Source organism: Myotis davidii, unplaced genomic scaffold, assembly GCF_000327345.1.
Source record: "Myotis davidii unplaced genomic scaffold, ASM32734v1 scaffold228, whole genome shotgun sequence".
NCBI lineage: Eukaryota > Metazoa > Chordata > Mammalia > Chiroptera > Vespertilionidae > Myotis > Myotis davidii.
The window spans coordinates 1862748-1883654 of record NW_006300104.1 but is presented as its reverse complement, the minus strand read 5'-3'; positions in this window follow the sequence as shown (position 1 = coordinate 1883654).

Genomic DNA, 20907 nt, shown 5'->3' with positions numbered 1-20907 from the left:
GGTGAGAACCACTGATATAGAGAATCCCAAGCAATATGCAGACATGGAAAAACACTCAACTATTGGAACAAATAAATATGTTCAGCAAAATTGTAAGATACAAGAAAATATAACAAAACTAGAGGCCTGGTGCACAAATTCATGCACCAGTGGGGTCCCTCGGCCTGGCCTGCGGGATCAGGCCGAAACTGGATCTCCGACATGCCCTGACGAGTCCGGGATTGCAAGAGGGTGCAGGCCAGGCCGAGGGACCCCACCAGTGCATGATTGGGGCCAGAGGGGGATTGGGGGAGCTTGGCCAGCTGGAGAGGGACCACGGGAGAGCTCCAGGGCTTGTCCAGCCAGTTTGGCTCAATCCCAATCAGCCGGACCCCAGCAGTAAGCTAACCTACTGGTCGGAGCATCTGCCCCTTGGTGGTCAGTGCACATCATAGCAAGCGGTTGAGTGGCCCTAGCATATCATTAGCATATTACACTTTGATTGGTTGACCAGACGACCAGACAAGCAGGCACTTAGAATATTAGGCTTTTATTATATAGGATGGGACAAAAAGACTGTATCTCTATGTATGGAAAAAGGTGGGCAGCAGTATATTCAATTGTAAAGATATTCTAAATGTAAATAACAAATCCCATATCCAACTTATTTTGATATATATATATATATATTAATATAGGTGTTCTTCAGCCCGACCTGCATCCTCTCCAATCTAGGACTCGTCAGGGGTTGTCTGATTGCCAGCCTGTTGGACATCTCTCTCGCAATCTGGGACCGCTGGATCTTAACTGCTTGCCTGCCTGCCTGATCCCCCTAACTCCTCTCCCCTGCCGGCCTAATCCTCCTAACTGCTCTCCCCTGCTGGCCTGATCTCACCTAACTACCTCTGCCACAGCCCTGCCACCATGACTTTGTCCGGAAGGACGTCCAAAAGGTCACCCAGAAGATATCTGGTCTAATTAGCATATTATCCTTTTATTAGTATAGATATTCAAAATAAATACTTAATGTCTAATTGAATGTAGAATGGTTCCTTTGATAAGTATAAAGTAAAAATTCCAACTCATAAGAAATCTGATGTCAAATCTAATTAGCAGTGTGTTTTATTTGTTAGCAGAATATGAAATAATGGTGGGATTTCTAATCAGTGATATTTTAGATCTACTTTTTGAAGTCAAATGTGGGACCAGGCAGTGAGTCAAAATGTAAAATTTGGGCACTTTTGCTATTTAAGTGATTTAGTTCACAGCTTGAGTTTATTTAAAGTTATCCTATACTTTGTTAAATTACTTTTCCCCAGATCCTTACATTTAAATTGAATGATCAGTGAAACTGGATGGCTTGTGTTTTTTGCCACTTGAAAGAGATTATGGAGAGAACATGTTGTATTTTTACCAAAATTTGAAGTTGTAGTGTAGGCATAAATATGCCATAGTGGAGAGTTTGCTAGGCACTAGTATAAAACAGAACACTTATATTTTAGTTTCTAGTATTTCAAATCAATATATCGTACCCACATATCAAATTAATTTTACTTATCCCAATCTGCTTTCATTTCCTCACCATAAATTGATAAAAAATCCATTTATGTTGTCTTTTTTTGCCTTGGTTTGTTTGTCTTTCAGCAAAGGGGTAATTCGCTGGCAGTGAATAGCTGGGATAGAAATCATGGTGTGTTTCTCCTAAGCATGTGCTGCATGAGGTACAGCACTTCATATTGTGAGCAAAGATAAATTAAATGGATGATTCATGCCATGCTTTTTTTTTAAGAAAAAGGACATAGCTTCCTTTCAAGTATAAAGGAGTTAGGATGAAATTTTAAAGAAAAATAAATACATGTAAAACTCACTTGGTAAGTATGCTATCCCTGCTGTCTTGGTCTTTTCATCTTTAGATCTCTGTGATTAATAATTCAAAGTTTGCATTAGGATTAATTCTGCTGGAGATATTTCTCAATAAGGATATTGTAAATGAAGATATTCAAGTTCCCCGATGTTAGTACACTTTTGTTATCAGAAGGTATGGCACCCTAGCTGTTTGGCTCAGTGGATAGAGTGTCTGCCTGTAGACTGAAGGGTCCCAGGTTCGATTCTGGCCAAGGGCACATGCCCCGGTTGCAAGATCAATCCCCAGCAGGAGGTCCCTTCCTCTCTGAAATCAATAGAAACATATATCTAAAAAACAAATATTAAAAAAGGTATGGCAAATAAAACAATTGCTAAAATAACTAAAAATTATAATCAATATTACAGAAAGTCTTAGGATTGTGTGTGTATGTGCACGCATGTGTGTGTGTGTGTGTGTGTGTATGTGGCTTTACAGGAGGAAAAGTAGTCCATTTTCCATGGAACCTAATAATTTTCCAGATCTGGTTCTTTAGTGAGTTCACTGGTGGACTAAATTGCCATCAGGAAATGCCTTTTCTTTCATGGAGGCTCTGCCTTTCCTCTTCCCACCACTCCCTCCTTGTGCCAATGCTACCTCTCAGCTTGTATCCACCACTAACCCCGAACATCTTAGTTAACTTCAAACAGAGAATTAATTTGATTAAATGGTAAGAGTTTAAGATTTGTATTTTCTTCATTTTTATAGCATTGCATGTCCCGTATTTTACATTCACTATTTGTTTTTATTGGTAAAATTTCAATATTTATTATATTTTGAATACATACTATTCTTTTCACCTTCTACCTCTAGAACCACATGTTGAGAAGTTGAGCAAAAGGATGCTCAATAGTTCAGGAAAGGAAATGCATATAAGACAAAGTCATACTGGAGAAAGGATGGTCTTGCCCTATCATAGGTTCTTTTAGATAGACATTAATCCATTGAATAATTATACATTGATTGGCTCCCTGGTCAGCAAAGATAAAAAGGAATATTACAAATTTCTAAGCCTAAGAACTACTTCCAATATGTGGCAGACAATTAAAATACAGTAAAAGTTTCTAATATAACTTATAACAGATATAAGCACTAGGCACAAGGAAAGGGAAGGGGTATCCACTCAATTTTTTGGGGGTGGAGGGGGTAGGTCAATGCATTTAATTTATTTTCGTTGCTCTGACTTGGGGGACATGTTTGGCCTGCATGACCATACTCTCAACCTCCACTTTTGATGTCTAAATATGGTAACTCAAAACAATGACTATCTATTTGAAGAAACTAAACTATATCCAAACATAAAATCTACAGTTTTATGTCATGCTCAGAGAAGAGCTGAGCACTAAGTGAACAGGAGACAAATGAGAACATTATTTCTCTTATGTGTCACATTTTTACCAGAAAAAAAACACAGAATAGTTTTTGTGTTTCAAATGGGGCTTTAAATTATTACAGCTATTGCTGTAAGAACCGAAAATGCTTGGACATAATGTAAAATTAACATAATTATAGGGTTTATAAAATATATAATTTTAAAATCCTATTGTATTTAGTAGTTTTGATACTAATATAAATTCCCTAAGACAGGAAATATTTAGTATTTGAGATGACAAATGACCAATACCCCCATTCCTGGCTTCATTTTGTACTGACTGAGGAGTAGACCAGAGTTCAATAAAACAGGAAAATGCCAGTATGAGCATTAATGGAAATTATCAACAGCATATCTTTTTTTTATAAGTAATTTCCACAATGATTTGAGCTATAATTGTGGATATTATGAATACAACAATTTTTTTATGTATTTTATTGATTTTTTACAGAGAGGAAGGGAGAGAGATAGAGAGTTAGAAACATCGATGAGAGAGAAACATTGATCAGCTGCCTCCTGCACATCCCCCACTGGGGAAGTGCCCACAACCCAGGTACATGCCCCTGACCGGAATCGAACCCGGGACCCCTCAGTCCTCAGGTCGACGCTCTATCCACTGAGCCAAACCGGTTTCGGCAACAGCATATCTTATATGGATGGAAATGATGAGCAGCCTTGTTACTTTCAAAGATGTCATTGAAGATTTTAAGTATCAGATGAAAGTATAGACCAGACGAATTTAATATTTCTTCCAGAAATGTGAATGAGTAATTCTAACCCCAATATATTCACCAGATTATTTGATACTACTCATATTCATGAATCAATTAACATGATTTCACTGAACACCTGGGCATTTAGTAAAATGAAAAATCATAAAGAATATATAAAAAATACTTAATTTTTGGCATAAATACTGGGTTGGACAAAAGTAGGTTTATAGTTGTGAGTATGCAAAATAGTTTGTTCTTGTATTATTTATTAACTATATTATTTTCCATATGAACAACTGTAAACATTTGTTCCACCTTGTATAATTCCTACCATCAAGTACTTTTCATTTAGTTGTGAAAAGTAACATATTAAACAAGTAGTTAAAAATATTAGCTTCCATCAAATGTACTGACTTGAGGGACAAGAGAATATTATTTAGATATAAATTGTGGGAGACTGCAGTAAAGGGAGAGGCCTCTTATTGGGTAAGGGGTTTAACCTAAGGGATAGTGAAGGTCTGTGAAAGACTAGAGAATCCTAACAGAATAAGAAAACAAGTGCACATATATACACATAGTAGGTGCTCATTGTGTAGTTGCTGAATGAGTCAAGAGACATTTGCAAATGAGAGGGAGTAATTTAGGCTGGAAGAGAGCACCAGTGATGAGGATCAAGAAGTGACCTGGACTATGAGGGGAAATAAATTTACAGGTGCTTGAATGGCAGGAAAAAAATACTCTTATGTTCCTGCCTGGGATCGTACATACAGACATTACTTTAACAATATTATTCCTGAGGGGAGAAACTAGAGAAGGAATAAACAACCAAAAGGCTATTACAGGAGTGCAGGTAGGAAATAATGAGGGCCTTGCTTAGTAGGACAGCAGTGTAGATAGAAAGAAAAGGGTGAATCTGAGAGACATTTACAGAGCCAAGATACTGCAAAGGATCCAGTGGCCTATGCTTGTAGAAAATGTTTTAACTAGAATGTCTTCCTTATAAGCCAAGTCCAAAGCTCTGGGGTAAATAGATAATGTATGAATTTATAAGCAAGCTAGAGATGCAGTTCTGGATATTTTTCTAAGTTATGAAGCATGAAATCTTATTTAGAATGAGAGAGGAAATTCTCTGACCCAGCAACGGGCTTGTTTATTTTCTGATACTCCCCTCCCCCAATTAGTTTCAATTGCATGAGTGCAATTATAATAAAACAGAAGAGAGGTGCAGTGTGCCCAAATCCTGATTGAAAAAGACAGAAGATCTAGGATTGCCAGAAGGTTCTAATTGGCTTTCAAGGTGGATGAAAAACTGCAGAACGTGTCCTTTGTAAACTGGGGTGCCTCTACTTATTCAGAGGATGGTTAGACTCTTCCAGGGGAGGAACAAGTGAGGTAAGCAATAAAGTGCCTTTGCATTTTAATTTAAATAAACCAAGTGTAAATGGTGTCTGATCATTTATAATTATTCGTAAGTGCCTCCTTCTCATAATACCACATTGCTCCTCATCATGGAGTTCTATTTATGATACCAATCTATGTTCTCACCACATGTATCGGACTCAAAATATTTACACCGGATCTAATCTTTTTTTAAGTCTGCCAACAAAATATTGCAAGTGACTCCCCCCTTTTCTAAGTGCAACTTGGATGTATTTGCAAAGAAAAGATTCTATTTTGTTCTTGAGCAATCTTCATAAGTACCATCTAATTTATCATAATTCTCAGACACAACGAGAATGCACCTGCAGAGCCATCCGCTTTAAAATAAAAGAAATAATGCCGCAATTCAACCCTAGCCAGTTTATAACATCTATGTTTGTGTTATATATTTCTGTGATTAATTTTAGCTTGAAACACTTTATGCATTCATTCACAATTGCCTGCGTCAGGTTTTAAGTACTTGTAACTTGTTAAAATGTGCTCTAAAAGCCAAGTGTGCCAAAGATTTTAATACACTGAAGTTTTTATTAACAAAGTTTAAAACGGGAAAAAATGATTTTCAGTGCATATTTCTCTCCATTGTTATATCTACCGGCTGATTAAATTATGCTAATGAGACAGTAGCTTCTGTAAAACCAGCGCTGGGCATCATTTTGCAATAAACGGAAACAAAAGTCTATCAATTTGGTACTTGTCAATTTGTGTTCTCATAAACAACAGCAATAACAACAAAGGGTTAGGAAGAGCAAAGGTGAGGAATTTGCAATTTCCAAATTGTCTGAGTCGGGGTGTTCTTTTGGAGCTCCTTGGTGAGGTCAGCTGATGTAGGATTTCCAAGGCAATTAGAGTAAATCAAAAGGCAGAGCATCCCCCTGGGCGAGTTTGAAGATACCTTAAAAAAAGCAGCTCTTTTTTTCCCTCTAACCCTGGTTGCTGCCACATCTAGCAGCTGCTTTCTTTTTGACAATTCGTCACTCCTGAAAAATGTTTGCAAGCAGTTTGGATAATTTCCAATTCATTCTTGCAGGAAATGAGGATTTGCTTCCTCACTTGGGATACCTGCTGCTAGGTTTATTCACTAATAAGCATGATAAATGTTTTAGCCTTTGATCAGTGCTAATTTAACAAGTAAGCTCCCCAGAAAAAAAGTCTTTGAGGCTCAGGGGCTCAAGACAGCGCATGAGTTGGAAATATGATTGATTGCGTTGCTGTGAGAAATTTCCATAAAAAACTTTTATCACACTGCTATGTTCTAAACAATTAAATCAGAAATGAAAGATAGTTACCTTCCAAAGAAGGACAGAGACAGCCCAGCAAACTTCACAAGACTTTTTTTTAAAGTAGCTCAAACTAATTTTCCAGAGAATATCAGTCTTATTATATACTGTCCACATTACTATATCCACTTTTTTCCTCATTGAGACCCATCTTACTCCTACAGTATTCTTTTTCTCCCTCCTTGCCAGACCTGTAATTAATATTTCAAATAAACTTTAACATGAGTTACATTATGAAAACTGAACAAGTCAAATGGAGGAGAAATTGATGCCTGGGTGTTGTGTGTTCGAATCTACTGCTGTCAAAGGGCTCAGACAAAATCTAATACCTAAATAATGGAATTTGCTGCCATTTGTTAATTGAAGATTAGTAGTCCACATATCCAATCACTGAACTAGACACCAATAGTGATCAAAGGCAGGCAAAGCCAAGTTCCCTTGGTTCCATACCAAATTTTAAATTCTCCCCAGCATGAGACTAAAGAATTTTCCCCACAGTACAAAGAAATTATGACTGTAGTATACTATGACAAAGAAATGCTGGACTGCCTACTTTAAATCAGTTCTTAGTACAGCAAAATTTCTACTATAAACTGCTCTTCAATCGACATTTCAAAATATTTAACTTTTAAAAATAAAAGCTATATGAACAAATGTGTCTTTCCTTTGCCATTCAATACACTCAACAAAATACTCTCTATGAGAGAAATAGGCATACAGGTAAAGGTGTGCATGTAGAATATAGTTGGCAGTAATAATAATTTTCTGTTATAAAGGCTTACAATATAGGGCAGTGGTTCTCAACATTCCTAATGCTGCGACCCTTTAATACAGTTCCTCATGTTGTGCTGACCCCCAACTAAAATTATTTTAGTTGCTTCTTCATAACTGTAATTTTGCTACTGTTATGAATCATAATGTAAATATCTGATAAGCAGATGTATTTTCATTGTTACAAATTGAACATAATTAAAGCATAGCGATTAAACACAAAAACAATATGTAATTGTATATGTGTTTTCCGATGGTCTTAGGCGACCCCTGTGAAAGGGTCGTTCGACCCCCAAAAGGGTCATGACCCACAGGTTGAGAACAGCTGCTATAGGGTGACAAAGTTAGGAATTAATTTCATTTTAAAAGAAGAATCTGAAAAGGAGAGAAAGAAAACTGTGCCGCCATGATCCAAAGATATGTGGGTAGCTAAAATATTAGGAAAATACTGCTACTTTTTACTATATGTGGACATGTGTGTATGTAGTAAAAAAAATAACAATATAGAAAGGACAGTGGTTACCTCAGGCAATAAAGGAGGGAAGGGGCAAATGGTATCAGGAAGAATTATAAAGGGGGCTCCCCTTGTATTTATGTTGTTTTATTTTCTTTCTTTTTTTTAATATATTTTATTGATTTTTTACAGGGAGGAAAGGAGAGAGATAGAGAGTTAGAAACATGGATGAGAGAGAAACATCGATCAGCTGCCTCCTGCACATCCCCCACTGGGGAAATGTGCGCAACCCAGGTACATGCCCTTGACTGGAATCGAACCTGGGACCTTTCAGTCCACAGGCCGATGCTCTATCCACTGAGCCAAACCGGTTTCGGTGATGTTGTTTTATTTTCAAAAAACAATCAGAACATTTGATAATAGTTAAATCTTGGTAGCTATAGAAGTATTCATTAAACTTTCTTCTGAACTTTTCTGTAGATTTGAAATAATTAATAATAATACCTATGAAATGGTACATTCATTATAGTTTATATAATAATTACTCTAAGTTTAAAAGAGAAATATTTGAAAACAGATTGAAGAAATGCTCTGAATTTATTTCTTTTTGTTGACTGATTTGACAGTATTTAACTTTTTTTCATGGAAACGATGGAACAGCATGTATTGAAAATTTTTAAGTGAAGACATCTGTACTTTTCAATGATGAGTTTGCCCTAAAAGTACATTTATTTCTATGTATAACCTGTCAAATGAATAGACAGAGTGATTTTAAGGCTGGATAACTAGGCCTGTACTGTATAACCTGAATTATCAAATGTTGTTTTAGGGGAATATCAGGTTCCTAAAAGCTGTCATGAAATGCATGAGGCTTCAACATGTGGAAGAGGAGTAGAATGAGCAAATCCTTAGTATAAAAGTAGCATCAGTGAGGAAAGTTAAAATCAGATACATGTTGATTCTTGGGTAAAACTGAAAGACCTTTCTACTTACATAAAAATATTTGTGTTTATTATTTAATGAGTTATTAGACATGTGCCAGAGTATAGCACTTTACATTCTAAGAGTCTAAGTCAATGATAATATTCATTTATCTAGAAATGGATATATTATGTAGTCTTTATGATTTGATTACCATAAAGTTGCAATTAGATAACTTGTTCTTTAAGATTATGGGCTAAATGTTCTTACACTCTCTGCACACTCATTATCAACTTCCTAAGTAAAGTGGGCTGCTCAGAGCTAATGTGGAAGGGAAAGGCTGTGCAATACCATTGAAAACATATTTGCTAACTATCACTAATGAGATATAGAGAGATGAACAAATAAGAAAGAAGCATGACCCTGGTGAGGTAGCTTACTTGGTTATAAAGTTGTCTCATTATGCCAAGACTGCAGGTTCAATACCCAGTCAGGAGCAACCAATGGATACATAAATAACTGTAGTAACGAATTAATCTCTCTCTCTCTCTCTCTCTCTCTCTCTCTCTCTCTCTCTCTCTCCCGCCTTCCATCCCTCCCTCACTCTCTTTCTATCTCTCTTCCTCTTTCTTTCTGAAAAGTCAATACTTTTTTTAAAGAATAAGAAAGTTAAAGTAAAAAAATGTTAGGTCTTTTTGTTTGTTTATGTTCAATATTATATTAACAACTAGAGGCCCCCGTGCACAAAATTTGTAGAGGGGGGGAAAGGGGGGAAGGGGGGAGGCGGTTGTCCCTCAGCCCAGCCTGCACCTCTCCAATCTGGGACCCCTCAGGGGATGTCCTAAACCTCACAATCCGGGACTGTTGGCTCCCAACACTAGCCTGCCTGCCAGCCTGATCATCCCCTAACCACTCCCCTGCCAGCCTGATCATCGCCTAACTTCTCCCCTGCCAGCCCAAAAACCTCCAACTGCACTCCCCTGTCAGCCTGGTCACCCTCAATTTCCCTCCCCTGCTGGCCTGGTTGCCCCAACTGCCCTCCTGTGGTTCTGGATGGTGTCTGGTTTGACTTTTAGTTGTATTTTGAAGTGGTTGTGCGAGGCAGCAATTTCTGGTGTTTACCTATGCCACCATCTTGGTTTCTCCCCTAATGTAAATTATTTTTAAACATGTAAATTAATACATATAGTTATACCCCATAGTGCATCTATTGGAATGAGAAGAATTTGACTTAACAAGAAGTTCTATTTATCACTTGTGTTTTCTACTGGGCCTTTCATCAAATTTAAACAGTTGTTGAACTCCTCAAGTCTAGGACAATGATACAGTATTCTTGCTGTGGAACAGTTGCATATATTCCATTCAATTCTTAGAGAACTTATGGATTGCTGTTTTGTAGCAGTGATAATATCTAGTATCATAATCCATTATATGTTAACTTGTCAATTAAATGTATGTATAATAATCAATAAGGAGCTTTAAGAAAGCTGACTGCCAAAACTGGTTTGGCTCAGTGGATAGAGCATCGGCCTGCTCTATCCCAGGTTCGATTCCGGTCAAGGGCATGTACGTGGGTTGCGGGCACATCCCCAGTGGGGGATGTGCAGGAGGCGGCTGATCGATGTTTCTCACTCATCGATGTTTCTGACTCTCCCTCTCCCTTCCTCTCTGTAAAAAATCAATAAAATAAATTTTTTTAAAAAGCTGACAAACAGACCTGTTATAATAAAATTCATGACACAAAAATGATTTCTTTGGGACACTATAACAACTGCTATTAATTACAAAATAGTTCTCATCTATGTTGTTTATTATAATGGATGCCAATTTGTGAGTTCTGGAACATATTAAAAACTGTATTTCTTGAAAAAAACCTATATTTTTTCTTAAGATAATCTGAAATTCAAGATATTTTTCAGAAATAAACAACCTTTTGAGGTAGGAGGAAAATAGTATTGACTGAAGGAGTTTTTCAGGGACACTGGGGATATCTGCTTAATAACTTTAGCTTTGAGTCTTGAATTTCAACCACAATCATCAGATCCTTTTGTTTTAATTTTTATATTTGAAAATAATTTAAATTTGCTACAAAATCTTAAGAATAAGAATAGTACAAAAACACCTCTACCCACTCATCTATTATAAACATTTTATTCCATTTGCTTTGTTATTTGCACTTTTGAGAGAGTAAAATTGCATATAACATGGCCCTTTACCCCTAAGTATTTCAGGGGCATTTCTTAAGAACAGGGACATTCTCTTACATTACCACAATATAGTGATTAACTTCAGTACATTTAAAATTGATGTTACAATTACCTAATTTATCATTTTTATTGCAATTTTCTCAACTGACACAAATAATGTTCTTTATAGTATTTTTTTACATACTACAAATTTCATACCAACAGTCATATTGAGTTGTAATGTCTCTGATCCTTATGAATTTTATAGATTTCTACTTAATGTTTAAATATCTCCTAAATGTCATAGCAATGAAGTAACTGTTACAATATTATTGATTAAATAAAGAAATTTTAAAACCCCACAAAATCTCTTTCAGCCCTAGCCAGTTCTGTAGCATTATTCTTTCATCTTTTCTTTTCCTCTTTCCTCAACCAAACTTCTTAAAAGTATTTTCTACTAGAGGTCTAGTGCATGAAATTCATGCATGGGTAGGGTCCCTAGTGGCTGCCAGCTGCTGCCTGTGGCCTCCCTTCCCCAGCTGCCAGCTGTCGGCCGGGCCTTCCTTCCTTCCAAGCTGCCCCTTAGTGGTCAGTGCACGTCATAGTGAGCGATCAAATGCCCGATCAGTGGAACTCCTGAGGGGACACTTTGCATATTAGGCTTTTATAAAGAAAGATACTCCCTCTTCCTACCTACAGATAGCTTAATGTTTTGTCATCCGTCTTCTGGCTTCACCCTATGTGAAAATTTTTGAAATCTGCCAATGACATCAGAAACCCAATGATCTTGTACTCTAACTCCTCCTGATCATATCTTCAGCAATTATTTTTACTACTTACTATCTCCTTGATACTGGACTCCATCTCTTTGTCTCATTGACTTTGGACTCTCCTATTTTCTTCTCTATCTTTTTCTCAGCTTTCATCCATCTCATTTAATGCTTCTTCAGTCTCTTAGAAAAGAGAATCTTTTTAAAATCTCTGTCTTTGGCACTCTGGCAAACCCAGGAACTCAACAATTATCATCATGCATGCAAAAGTTAAACAGGTATCACAAATCTAATCCATGCTGAATTTCAGCCTTCCACTTTCAATTTGTCATCCCATCAGCACTTCAAATTCCTTGCCCAAACGTTGCTCACAGCCGGCCCTCTCAAGCTGACTCCAACCTTGCTCTACTCTTTTTACTGTTTCACTTAACTTTCAGAGTCCCTGGGTCTCTTCCATCTCTTTTGCCCATAACAACACCCAGGTTTCCTACTTGTACCTATCTTACCTTATTAATATCTCTAACATTCACTCTCACCTCTTAAACCACTATTAACCAAGTTCAAGACCTCTTTATCTTTAAACTTCTATCTTTAACTGATTTCCATGAATCTATTTGCATCTCCATTATGAAGAGAAAAAAATTCTCTATTCTCATAACAAAATCCATTCATAATATTACTGAAGAATAATTCTGATAAAATTCATTCCTATTGAAAAAATTTAATGTCACTTCCCTGCATAGAGAATACAGTACAAAGTCTTTTACCTGATCATTGAGTCTTTCAATAATATTGTCCCCATATATTTTGCCAAATTCATTTTTAATGGTGTTTTTGCTTCCTTGCCTCATTTCATATTTTTTTCTTTCTCCACATTATTGATAATTCAGAATCCAAAACAAATGCCTCCTTAGTCAAGAAGTTTCCTTGAAATAAATTTTATAATAGCAGAATGCCTTTGGTATTCTTCTTTCTTACATCATAAAATCTCTTGCACACAGTAGCTCTTTGATAAATATTTGTTTCTTAATGTATTAATAAAGTGAATAACATACCAACCAGACTACAAACTTTTAGATTGCAAAATATTTACTCTACGGGAATTTTCGTTTAAAAATGATTTATTGTAATAAGATTTGAGATTTCTAACAAGTATCTTTAAAATTTTATCTCTGAATTATAATTGCTTTCCAACTGCTAGAGGGCTGGAATGTATTTAACCTAACAGACCTTTCAGTATCAGCCCCCTGAACTTCCAGTGAGCAGAATAGAAAGGCATTAGAGTTTCCTAATATGAACGCTTTCATACGTGTCCTGGAATCCTTCTGAGAAGTTCAGTGGCGAGGTGGCTAATCCTGTTGTAAGAGCTCATTGATGCCAGATGCTGCAACTGAGATGAGTTTCCAAAGGTTAATGAATTATACGCATAACTATAAATAGCATGTTCTCCTTCAGCAACCAGTTTTTCTCTAGCAGTGAGACTTCGGACGGATCAGTACTTTCCAGTGCAGCTCCTCCGAGAAGTAACTTTCCTGAAGGGTTCACCTCTAGGGAGGCTTTTGAGTCAACAAGCATTTGATGAGAAGTGAGTGCAATGCCATGACTGTAAATTACTGACAGTGACAGTGATAAAGAGCTCATATCTGAGATCTTTATTTGTCTCGGAAATACTTAGATGGTTTACCTTACAGAGCTTAAGCCCTTCTATTATACCTTTACCATCTCATAGTTTATTTCATGCTGAGCATAAAGTGGAGATATTGTAATTCAGTGATTCTCAAAGCAGAGGTCCTCAAACTTTTTAAACAGGGGTCAGTTCACTGTCCCTCAGACATTCCACACATTCGCACTGAGGGCCCCGGACAAGCCGGCTGCTAAGCAGGACAGGCAGCGGCAGCAAAAACACCCGGCGGGCCGGATAAATGTTTTCGGCAGGCCGCATGTGGCCCGCGGGCCGTAGTTTGAGGACCCCTGCTTTAGAGTGCCTCAGCATCACTCAAAGGGCTTGTTAAAGCTCTGCAGGGGAAGGAGGGAGACGGGGTTGCCCTTGGAGTTTTAGATTCAGCAGGTTGGTGGGTATAAGAACTTGCATTTGGTGGGATTTGATAATTCGCATTTTTAGCCTTCTCTTACACAATATTGATACTGCTGTACAGGAACCTCAGTTTGAGAACCATTGTTCCAGTTCCCTGGTCCTCAACTCAGCCACATATTAAAACTAGCTAGAGAACTTTAACATTCACCACCCCTCAACTCCCCTTTCCCCTTCTACCGCAAGCTCCTAAGATTCTGAATGACATAGGGTACGGCCTGGATATTTAATGAAGTTGATCGTAGTTGCAGGTGTGATCCACTGCAGTAGCTTCTGATGGGTTATTTTAGATTGAGATTAAGAAGTCCTCCTCCGGACTTGAACCACAGGGACAGGCTATGACTCAAGAAAGTCAAGAGAAGGTTACAATGGCAGCTTATTGCTATACCACATCAGTAAAGCCCTTTGTGGGGCAATAAATACTCCCCACATAAAATCACGCTATCTATATAGAATGGCTATTGTTTACATTTTTTCTTCTTATAGCATCTATTAAAATCAAATCTACAATCATTATCTGGAAGGAATTCAAAGATCCAAACTTCTTTAGGTCAATAGTTCTCTCACCCAGGAGTCCTGTTAAAACATAGAGTTGCTGGGTCCTATCCCCACAGTTCCAGGGGACCATGAATTTCATTTATATTTCCAAGAAATTCCCTGGTCATGCTGAGACTGCTGGTTAGGTGCCATACTTACTCTGAGACAAATTACTCTGGAAATGAGAAGTTCAGTAAGACCTCCAATATAAAGGCAGTTCTTTATATGTCAAACAACCAGACAAGTTATCTTGGAGATCTCACCCAACTGGTTCCAGGTTAACCAAGAATCAGTAGTGAAGGTCAGAGAGGTATGTAGACAAGTGAGAGATATTATACACTAACTAATTCTGTATTGTGTCAGCACATTAAAAATTTAATCTTATATATTACATGCTAAATTTTCTTTGAAGTTATTGGAACAAAAAAGAGTGCCAAACACATCATATACATTGAAAGATTTGATGAATTCTATTTTTTTCTTTTTTTTTTAAATATATTTTATTGATCTTCCACAGAGAAGAAGGGAGAGAGATAGAGAGCTAGAAACATCAATGAGAGAGAAACATCGATCAGCTGCCTCCTGCACATCTCCTACTGGGGATGTGCCCGCAACCCAGGTACATGCCCTTGACCGGAATCGAACCTGGGACCCTTCAGTCCGCAGGCCGACGCTCTATCCACTGAGCCAAACCGGTTTTGGCGATGAATTCTATTTTTGTCTCGATCTCTTTATTAACTCTTCAGAAAAGTTCTGAGTTAATAGGCAACGGAAGGAAAGATGCCTGCTACCTCTGTCTTTACTGCTGTCATACTACCCAACCAGTAGTAGATCTTTTTGCATATCTAAAATTGACTTAGTTTTTTTTCAATCAATATATGCTGAAATGTTTGAGAAGCCCTAAATTTGAGAATTGCTCTTTGGCACATAATTCACCTATCCATGAATCAATGAACCAGACATTCTGTTAGGCATTAATGATAAAATAGTCAATTAAAAATAAAATATATTATGCCTGTCTTCATGGAAGTTAATGGGGAAGATAGGCATTAATCAACTAATTCACTAGGTATATCATTACAAACTGTGATATTGCAATGAGAAAAATTTATAAATGATTTACACGTTATTGGGAGAGTTTGAATACTCACAAAACCACCCTGCGCTATCAAGCTGAGAACATTAAGGAGATAACACACACTCTGAGAGTCACACTCTCTGGCTGAGTAACTGGCACAGTAGGCCAGGAGGGTTTAAATCTGTGCCTCAACAAAATTACAAATCAGTATGTGCCACTGGTTTTCAGGAAGTATTCCTAGTGATTGTAACTATCAATGTTAAACCTGCATATGCTAAAGGTCTACTCTGCTCAGGCAAGCTGACTTTTAAAGAGATATTTGCAGTCTTGATTAAAATAGTTTTCAATCAGTGTCAAATTGCAGGCCATATTTTAAATCAAAATCAATACATATGATAGTGACATTTAGCAACAATAATAATGAATTTAGGTTAAATAGTTATAATCCAATAGGTTATGCTCATATTTGTACTCAAAATATGGGCAGGAATCCCCCAAACAAGTAATTTATTATTGTATATAGCAATGGCTCTATGAATAGGTAATATATAATACAGGTTTATAGCTCTTTATTTTTATCCTCCTTTCCACATTTCCTACTTCATATTTTGTGAAATTTTCATTGAAGTATAAAGCAGACTGAGAATAGTATAAAACATACATGTATAGGACAATACATTTTACTAAATAAACAGCCATTTCAAGAGGTTTATTAGATACCAAAGTCATTCCATTTAGTTGTGCTAATTTACACTCCACACAGCAATAGTGAGCGTCTCAATGGCTTCATATAGCTTTTAATTCTCGATATCTTCTTCCATTTCAATCATTCTGGTGAAGTATAGTAGCTTTGAATTGTGCTTTCAAATTGTTATTTGCCTTTGGCTATTCTCTTTTTGTGATCTATTAACTTTTGTGTTGTTTCTCTTTTACTTTTGATTGGCAAGTGGTTAATGTATAGGTTGGTAAAAGTACTTAATATATACTTTGGTACAAGTACTTTGTCACTTATATGTATTGCAAATATTTTCTCCCATTCTGTGGGGTCTTTTCACTATAGTGACTTTACCTTTCCGGCACTTTATCTTCTATTCTGCTATCCAAATATTTAGTGGCTAAATTTTCTAAGTTCCTATTTTATGCAAATTCGAAATCAGACAAGTGCATTAAGGGCAAAATGCTACCATTTGTTTGAGCCACCAAGGTCACCAATTTTGTCTCTGGAGCCCCATGAACGTGCCAACATTTTGTAGTGCCCTCACTTCATGACCTCCAGCAGTAATCTTGAGCATATCTTTGATGCCATTAATCTTTTAAAAGTTTCCCACAGCTTTTCCTTTTGTTCTCAATAGAACTGTCAAGCTTTCAGAGGCTACACTACCCTACCTGAAAGTGGATGCCTATACCCTATGTCAAATCTTATTCATAACGCACCTCGAATACTGGGTAAAATAAGTAAATATGTGAGAGACTAGGATTACCAACTCAATTTCTGACTTGAAAATGGGGAAGAAATCATGGGCTAAACTAGATAGTAGCATTCAGGAATAAAGAGGGTAATTTGAAAAGGAAGCTAGTAGGGATTAAATTATAATTTGAACTGTTTATTTTGGTTTCTGTTTCTGTTTCTGATTTGCTGTTTTTTGAGGAGTAAAACACAGCAGCCTCCACAAAGCCAAGAGACTCAGTTGTTAGAGCCTGGCCGGTTAATAAAACTGCCATTTCATCTCTTGGGACATCTTTTTGATCTCTAAAATAAGAAGTGTAAGCTAAATGAGCTGGAGGGCCTTTTTTTTTTCTTTTTTACCTTCAACAATTGTTTCCTGCAATATTTCCACATATTTCTCATTTGCAACTTATTTTTGAGTCTAGAGAACTACATTTAAATATTAGTTGTCACTGGGCAAAAGAAGCAAGCAAAGAAGGAGTAATTACTGCTAGCCTGAGAGACTGATAATGTGGTATATTTATTGGGGATGTTTTAAATATAAAGAATAGAATAGTATAATCATTAAGAACAACAACTCTGTTACCAGACTGCTCAGATTCAAATCCCAGCTTCAACACCTACTTGATGTGGGACCAGGGCCAGTTGCTGAACTGCTTTATGAACATTCAATATAAACGTTTCATGAATTAACATGTAAAATGCTCAGAATTGTGTCAGGCAAATGTAAGTTAGTATAAAGTTTGTTTAAAAAAGAAATAAGATTATACATTTTACAAGATATAATTAATTCACCTGACACTTGACAATTAGTAAATAATATTTTTACTGAAAAATTTCAATTTTTTTAAAAAGAAAATCATACATAGCCATGCAAATGCATAGCTACTCAAAGGAGCTTCACTAAATATGTCTGGGGTCATATTTCATTAATCATCAATAAGTAGGCTTTTGTTTTCTTAGTTCAGAATGTGTCTCCATTGTAGTCACAATGTCGAGAAAGAGAAAGCAAAATAGAAGTCATTCTCTGAATCTTCTGCTCTAAATATTATGTAATCCTGAAATAATTTTTCTGCCTCAGGGGAGAATAAAAAGTTTAGAGAGCTACTTGCATTATCTTTTCACATTTGTCTTTCTTTCTTTTTTCAAGTACCAGTCAGACTCCTAAACTAAAATCCAGAAATACACCTAGAAAGGTAGATCTGATGTTGGGAACAAGCAGCTCTAAATCCTTACACCTACCCTCCCTCAAAATCCCCTGCATCGTTCCCCTTATCACGTGGCCTTCTTTAGTCATCGAAACATTTGGCGTCACAGTCTGAAGAATGACAGAAAAGGAATTGGGAAAGTTTTAGGTAGGACGCAATCCCACTGTATATTGTCTGAAGTGATGTATTAGCCTTTATTTGGAACTGCCATGTTTAACATTTTTGAAAGCAGCAAATTAGTAGCAACTGTGGTTTTGTTTGTTTTCGGTTTCTGGATTTATTTTAAAATGTACCACAAGCAGTCTTGGGAAGGTAGATCAAAACTTCATTTATGTGAACCTTGTAATCATGGGAGTTAAAATGGCTTGTCAGACCATTTGTTTCCCAGTTTTTCTCTTTTTGAGTCCTATTCCCCAGCATCTCAGGATTTTTGTTACAAAATTTTTATAGTGCATTTCCATGCCCTTAGTTTTTCCCTCTGTTTTGCTTTGAGCATCAGTATTAAGTCTTTATCTCAAAACTCTATGCGGGTGTCACTTATCTTCCAGGAAAAAAAGCCAAAATTTAAACTTTCATCTATATTAAGTTTGAATGAAGCAATTTTTGAGATCCAGATTACCAGGTTTTTGCCTAGAATTTTATCAGATCAGACACAATTCACATTAACTGCTGCTTTCCTTCCTTTCTTTCTTCTTTCTTTTTCCTTCCTTCCTTCCTTCCTTCCTCCCTCCCTCTTTCCTTCCTTCCCTTCCCTTCCCTTCCCTTCCCTTCCTTTCCCTTCCTTCCTTCTTTCTTTCCTCCCTTCCATTCTTACCCTCACCCGAGGGTAATTTTTCCCATTGCTTTTTACAAAGTGGAAGGGAGGGGAGAGAATGAAAGACAGGGAGAGGGGGAGGGAGAAAGAGGAAGAGAGAGAGGTGAGAGAGAGAGAGAGAGAGAATCAATGTGAAAGAGACACATCAATTGGTTGCCTCCCACATAAGACCTGACCAGGGCCAAGGATCAAGCCTGCAACCCAGGTACATGCCCTTGACCGGGAATCGAACCCAAGACCCCTTGGTGAGCGGCCAATGCTCTAACCACTGAGAGACACCAGCCAGGGCTGTGTTTGTTTTTGATTAAAAATTACACTCTAACGAACTGAAGCTCCTGCAGAGGAGGGTGTGTAGTGTGAAGTAAAGTAAACACATGATGTGAACAGTTAAGAAAACTAGAATGTACAGCCCATGAAAACTATTCAAGAGCAGAATCCTATACAACAAAAGCCTAATATGTAAACTGAACGACCAGAGGAACAACCAGTTGCTTTGATGAGCACTGACCACCAGGGGGCAGATGCTCAATGCAGGAGCTGCTCCCCGGCTACAGGCCCCAGGCCAGACAAAGTGGGTGCAAGCGGGGAACCCCCACTGGCCCCGCCGGTTGCCACGCAGAGGGAGGCAACTGGCAGTTGTAGCAGGGGGTGGGGCCAGTGAGCAGGCGGCACCAGGCTGGCCAAGGCAGGTGCCAGCAAGCGGGGGCCCCCTGATCGCCCTGCTGGTCACTCCACAGATCCGCCCTGATCATCAGCCAGGCCTAGGGACCCTACCCATGCACGAATTTTGTGCACCAGGCCTCTAGTATAATAATATTGATACTTGACCTAGATCCCCTCAGATTATTATTTTTTTGTCCACTCCTACCCCTCAATTTCTGTGTGCTGTTGCTTGAACAACCTACACCTGTGGCTTTCCTTCAGCCAATGGACCTCAAACTACGGGACCCAAGTTGCCCTTTGCTCACTATGCACAGAGGAATGGACTTGCCTGGAAATCTATTGCCCCCAAGTGTGTTGGCTCTTAACCAATTACTGACACAGCAAAGTCATGCTAACTCAGCTCTCTCGCTTTGTGATGGATTACTCCTAACATGACTTACTGTAGAGATGCACTGTAGGAAGCTTTCCCGACCTTCCTCAAATCTCACCCTTAATTTGCTTCCTACCACCCTGTCCAACTTCTCTCACTTATCATTTTCCCCTGGATTATTCCCTTAATAAATCACTTGCAAACACACCTTCATTTCAAAGACTGCTTCTGGCTTACCCTACCTAAGACATAGGACACGAAACTCTTAAACTATGAAGTCATTCACACGTATCCATTTAACTGGATACCCATGTACCAGGCATGGTGCTAATCGTGATAAAGTGGTGAAGAAGGCATCAAACTGGAGGAGACAGACATTAGATCAATAACTTCTCATGTAATTGCTTAGTTGCTAATTATGATAAGTGCTAAGAAAGAGAAAAACATGTGGCTTTCTAAATGGAGATCATCAGAGGAAAATGACTTATACCTATTCTGAGAGGTTTTAATTGAACAGATCTGAGTAAAACAGATAGAAGTTACAAGAAGACAGATTTTAACAGAATATAATAAAGTTTTAGCAATACACCCTGTGCAGAGTTGGAAAAGGGTCATGTAAGTGTTGCGGATACCTTATAAGTGGAGCTGTTTACAGTTAAGCTTCAACATCACTCATTATCAAGTCCATAAGAACCAGGCCTCTGCTGGTCTGGATGAACTAGGTGAAACCTCAGAGACGATGACTCTACTCATCGTGGGGGCAATGGGTAGTGAAGCAGAAAAAACAAGAGAATAGCTCAGAAGGTACGGAAGGATTTCAGTTTGCAGTGTGGAAGTAAATGAGGGGGAAATTCAGTGAAAGAGCTGGTTGTGAGAAAAGATTAAACAGTCTCATAATATTTGCCAGATTCA